Raw genomic sequence first — 6,517 nt, 5'->3', positions numbered from 1 at the left:
AGTTTACTCCGCTACCTTAGTTACTTACAAATAATTTTTGAAAATTCACAACTTAATGCCTATTTAAATAGACGATACTATCTTCTATTACAATGGCTTTTGCAAGGCTTGACTATAAACTTTTTCAAGCCTTTTATGGGGATAAGTTACTAATCCTTACAATAGTTAGAGAGAGAAAAAAATAGAATAGAAGCTCACAAAACAAGCCATCTTTAAAAGAATATGAAAGAGATAAAGGGACTTAAGAATATAAATAAAAAGTATGAGTGATAAACAATAAAAACTCTCTACTCTCTTTAGGTATGAAAAACTTAAAAACATAGGAACAATAAAAATTTAAGACTTTCAGTTCATCTCTTTCTTTTCTTTTTCATTATTCTCAAGAAGATTTTTCCATCATACCAGCACCCCGCTATTTTGTGCATCCCATGATATTTATAGGAGCTTGAATTTGAATTTTAAGACACCTAAAATCTCTAATAACTCTTTAGAAAAAAAAAATTGGTCAAATTAGTTTTTTTGTATATATATATATATATATGAAGAGCATTCTTTTTGCACAATATATGTGCTTAGTATGTGTATTCTCAATTAAATTAATCATATATTCAATAGAAAATTGTCTTACATTATTTTAAATAACTTTAAAAGCAATTACAATAGCATTAATTTTAGCTCCAACGGTTATATTTTCTTTGTGTAATAGAAAGATATTTAGTTGACTAACTTTGTGTGTTAGTTTATTAAAAAATTTGATGCTCTTTGTTTATTCGACTAATGCAAATTTTTAGTTAATTAAAAATATAATTACTTGATTAATATAAATTTTTAGTTGAATAAAAATTAGATTACTCAACTAACACAAATTTTTAGTTGATCAAAAAATCTGTTGCTCTCAGTTCACTCAACTAATACAAATTTTTAATTAATTAAAATTTTGATTACTCAATTAATATAAATTTTTAGTTGATTAAAACTTTTAATGCTCTCAATTTACTTGACTGATACAAATTTTTGTTGATTAAAAATCTGTTTACTCAACTAATACAAATTCTTAGTTGATTAAACTCTAATTACTCAACTAATACAAATTTTTGTTGATTAAAAAACTAATTACTCAACTAATTAATGGTTTTACTCGATTAAGTCTTTCATAGACATATATAATTAATCAACTATTCTCAACTATTTTTAGCAAATAGTCAATTAATCTTTGAGAAACATAAACCTTTAAGACTTTACTTGATTCACTTAATATACTTGGTTGATTATGCTTTTGTTTTAACATTGGTTACTCGACAAATTGAATTACTTGACTAATATATATATTTACTTGATTTAAAATAGACTTGTCATCGATTAAGTTTTTGAGAATATTCAATGTATATGTCAAGCGATTTTCTTACTCGAGTATTTTGATATGATACTTGATTAACAACTTGATTTACTTGACCAAGTTAGATGATTTGTCAATTAATGTTTTAGATTAGACTTTGAACCTTAAATTCCCAATATGGTTTAATTAACTAATTAATTTGTTCTTGTTACTTGAATAATTTTGAGTGCTACTCAAGTAATGTTTCAAAGTTCTTTGTAGTTTTATAAGTTACTCGAGTAATACTCTGTATTAATCATTTAATACTCGATTATCATATTTTAAATCATTCAAATACTTGAATCAGCTGCTTATCAAGTAACAAGTATTTAACTTTAAGTCCTTCAAATATTTTTTTTAAATATCATAAAATTTCAAAACATTTGAATAAATTTATCATAACATTAAAAATCTTAAGTACTTGATGTTTTTCCTTCTAAACATCAAACAGTCAATTTGAACTCCTTAAAAAACTTTCAAATAATTTTACAAAACTCAAGTATGATTATATTAAACGGATTATATCACTTGAGTATACATTCATTCATTTTTAAAGAACTTTATGTCTATTATGCCCAATAATTAGGGAAGGTCCATGGAATTCAAGTGGCAAAGTTGCAAATGAGCAAGTATCCAAATGATAGAACTACAAATGATTAGGTGGCCTGCAAGCCAAAACCAAACTAGGAAGATCCAAGGCTAAAAAGGCCAAAAGCCCAAGTGGAAGCTAAAGAAGTCAAGAGCCTAACCATGGTCGAGTGGGTGCACCCCACACTATCATTCATGGACTTAACCATTCCAATGCCCCACAAACTCATTTTTGAAGAAGATCTCGCCAAGCAACAAGCCATTCAAGCAAGCACAAATGAAAAGAAGGATAAAAGAACCACAAAACTAAGTGGAAAAGACTCTACTCGACCCATGATTGGGTGGAGTGCATTTTGGGTTTCAGAAAACAAAAACAAGCGAAAATTTAAAATTCTTTAACCCACCAAACTCTTTGTCTGATCATGAAACCCAAAAAGACTAGATCTAGTTTGCATATATATAATCTTTTATGAATATAAATTACAAAACGATGAACCAACCTTTGGTTATTCGACGCATGAAAAGTTGAATCTTTGTACAGCGAGGTGTCACCCAGCCTCTATAAGTGATCTACGCTAAAGAAAAAGCTCTATTAATGTCAACAAGCATGCCCCTTAAGTCTTCTTACATCAAGAACACAAGATTCACTACCTTTACCTGTTTGAAAACTCTTTTCAACTTTCTTGGAAGCAATTCCAACATTTCTCAAAAGTTGTTCATCAAAGGCAAAGACTATTCATGACCTTAAATAGAGGAGAAACCCAAACCCTAGTCAAACTAGGGTTGGAAATCAAGTCCCAGCTGATAGGATTGAGCTTGCTATGACACACACCAAGAAGGGGGTGAATTGGTATAATAAAAAAAAATTGGGAACTAGAGATGTCATTTGCAAAGACCACGGATTTGATAAACTTCACGACCTTAAAATGGCACGATGAGGTATCAACTGTGTGAAGACAATCTCGTTAAGATAGTAATGAATATAAAATCTTTATAGGCAAGATGATAAATATACAAATTTGATAAGATATATATATATAAGTTAAAAAGAGAAACAAAGCAAAAACCACAAAATCAAGAGACAGTGATTTATAGTGGTTCAGCTTTCCAAGCTTAATCCACTACCTTAACTTTCCACTAAGGATTCAAAAACAAATTCACTATTAACCCCCTACTCAAACCAAGTAGGTCCTCTAGTACTCCACTAGGAAATTACAAACCTCCCACTCGAATAGGCCTTCTAGCTTGCGCTAGGTAAACTGTGATAAATACAATGAAGCTAAATCTAAGAGTTAAATACTCTTAGTACAAATTCTCTCTACAATAAATACGAGGCTGTTAATGAATGAAACAGTAGATAGCAAAGCCTCTAAAAGAAACGCAAGAGAAAAAGTACAAGTTTGAAAGCACAAATGCAAAGTGTATGCTCAATAGATGATGGTAATAAATGTTCTTCATCTCCTTTCAACTCCTTCAAGCCACCTATTTATAGATGATGGCAGAAAAATACAAAAAATTGAGCCGTTGGGGTAGTTGGGTAGCATTAAATGCAGTAAAAAACTAGCCGTTATGAATTTTGCAAGAGACTTAGTCGACAAAAGAGAAATGGTTAGTCGACATATTTGTTAAAATAATAAGCTTGGTCGACAAACAAAGAGGGTTAGTCGACCAAGGCACAAAAGCACTAAGGCATTTAGTCGACCAAGACAAAAACAGGCATAGCAGTTAGTCGACCAAGGCTGACCTTATGTCGACCAATTAAAGAGTTAGTCGACCAAGATATATTAGATATACTGTTAGTCCACCAAGGCCTAAGGTTGGTTGACCAAGGCTTAAAAGAGAACATACTGTTAGTCGACCAAGGCTTATGGTTAGTCGACCAAGCCAACTTTTTTAAAGAAGAATAAATGATATGTTAGTCGACCAATCTCCTAAAAAAAAACTTGGAATCTTAACTACTTGCATTGCTTTAAGATGAAAACAATAACATAGCCCAACTTCATTTCTTTTTGCACAACTTCATGAAATTGATTTTTGAACACATAGAATCATTAAATATGTTAATTTCCAATCATAATGAATCTTATATTATTTGTCATTAGATTTTTCATTATCAAAACCTTGTCATAGATCATAAGAGATATCAATCTCCCCCTTTTTGATGATGACAAAACACAAAAAAATATGACAAAACACAAAAAAATCAATTTCCATTTTTAACTATTTAACTAAATATGTCTCCCCTTTTTTGTCATAATCAAAAAGAACTATGTATAAAAAGACAGACTTCCCCTTATGATAAGGTTGCAAAAAGATTGGCAAACAGGAAAGGCTACATTTCATAACAATGAAATAAAAGACAACTACCATTCACGATGTAAAGTCAAAAGTCATGCAGTCAAGATACAAAATATCTCTAAGAGTATGCATTAAGCTGAAGTACCAAAGATAAATATACATAGAGCTAAATGTCTGATAAAAGCAACATCTAAGGATCAAGGGAAATGGAGGAAGAAGAGGATGGATCTAATGGATGAGGAGAAGCAGACGACAGAGATGCGGATGAAGTAGGAGAAGGAGGAAACTGCCTGAGCATCATTTGTACTAAACTGCCCAACTAGGATGACATCTCCTGCTGCTACTGATGCAGGCTCTGCAAATCAGCTCTGACTTCATCCCTAAATTCTGAAAAGTTATGGTTCACTCTTGCAATATCCAACTTGAGATCTACTAGTCCCTAAATCACTGTCTCATCTTGAGAATCTACTGATGGTCCTTCATATGTTTTTCTCTTCTTTTTCTCATTATTCTCTGCCTTCACAGATTTTACCTAGACTTCTTTCACCCTATGATATCCAATTCTAATGGCTATGTTTCTTGTGATGTGTTGAAATGGAGTTAAATAGGTTTTTCTCTCATTGTCCAGATTACCCACATCTTTATCCAATAATTCACTAATAGCCATACCATAGGGCAAAGATCTATTTTTCCCTGAAAATGATTCTATCATCAAGTGGATCATCAACAGACACAAATTTAGCCTTCTTTTCACCTTAATGCATTGTAACAGCCATAAATCCATTCTAGTGACAAATGAAAAACTACCATTTCTAGGATATATCATCTGGCAACAAATAAGATGTAAGAGCCGAGTGTTCAAGTCCATCAGGTTTGTGTCAGTGATTCTAGTAGTGGGGGTGTCATCTCTAGTGACTTTTTGACTAGCCTTAACATAATCCTGGGACCAAGAGGCATAATCTTCACCATCCAATGGAATTCCAAACTTGTTATGGATCACAAGAGTAGTAATTTCAAAATTTGTATCCCCTATATTTGTCTTGAATTTCTTATCTGATTAACGTTTATGATACGTATTGTTGGCATTTGAATAAAAAGCCCTGACTAGATCCTCATAGATACTTCTATGGATAATCAAAAAATTCCACCAACCAAATTCCTTAAAGGTTTCAATATATGGAAAACCAGTTGATTCCAAAAACCCTATATCCAAGTATCGTCCTGCCATAATTTCCCTGGATAAAATTCGTAGAATACCTTTCTTGTTGACTTGCAGAGATGAAGGGACGAATTCGAGGTATAGATGGAGGCGGTGGATGGCTTGAAGATGCAGGTTCCTTGCCTTTCCGTTTGTCCTTTCTCAGATTATTTGTTCTTGCTATGAGAAATGGAATGGATGCCCTTGGCATGGGATTGTCCGAGACAATCGAAGGAAAGAAAATCAAAGAGATGAAAGATGGAAGGGAAAGGAAAAGGAAAAAAAATTGAGATGACCGAGAATGGATAGAAATGACATAAGGAAGGGAAAAAATCGATCAAGAGAGCGAGAGAGGGGAAAAATCGGTCGAATTTAAAAGAAGGCTAGGGTTTGGAATGCGAATGGTCACCTAACCCTTAAACAAATCGACCCACTTGGTCGACCAACATTGATTGTTTTGTCGATCAACAGAATAAAAAACGCAAGCTTGGTCAACCGATGTTAGGCTTCTGTCGACCAACAGAAGAGAAAACATAGACTTGGTCGACCGATGCTAGGCTTTTTGTCGACCAACAGAAAAGAAAACATATGCTTGGTCGACCGATAGATGACATTTAGTCAACTAACTTAGAAATTTTGTCGACAAATAGAGATGCTTTTATCATATGAAATTTTGGCCGATGAACACTCTGTCGACAAATTATCTTATTTTGACGACAAATTCTGATACTTGGCCGTGGAATCACTCATATACATATAACATTTAAATTATATCATAAAATGATTTTCGGAGAGCACAAGATATAAAAAACTCAGAGATCATCAGTCACAACATAATTAATCCTAATTCACTTCTAAAGAATTCAAATTTTTCTTTGTCAAGAGACTTTGTAAAAATATCAGCTATTTGATGATTTGTATCAATAAATTGTAGACTTATATCTCATTTTTTAACATGGTTTCTAATAAAATGATGTTTTACCTCAATGTGCTTGGTTCTTGCATGAAATATAGGATTTTTTGTTAAAGCTATAGCACTAGTATTATCACATTTTATA

The sequence above is a fragment of the Diospyros lotus genome, chromosome 6 (genome assembly GCF_014633365.1).
Source record: "Diospyros lotus cultivar Yz01 chromosome 6, ASM1463336v1, whole genome shotgun sequence".
Lineage (NCBI taxonomy): Eukaryota > Viridiplantae > Streptophyta > Magnoliopsida > Ericales > Ebenaceae > Diospyros > Diospyros lotus.
The sequence above is the reverse complement of the archived record's forward strand: the minus strand, read 5'-3'. Positions refer to the sequence as shown.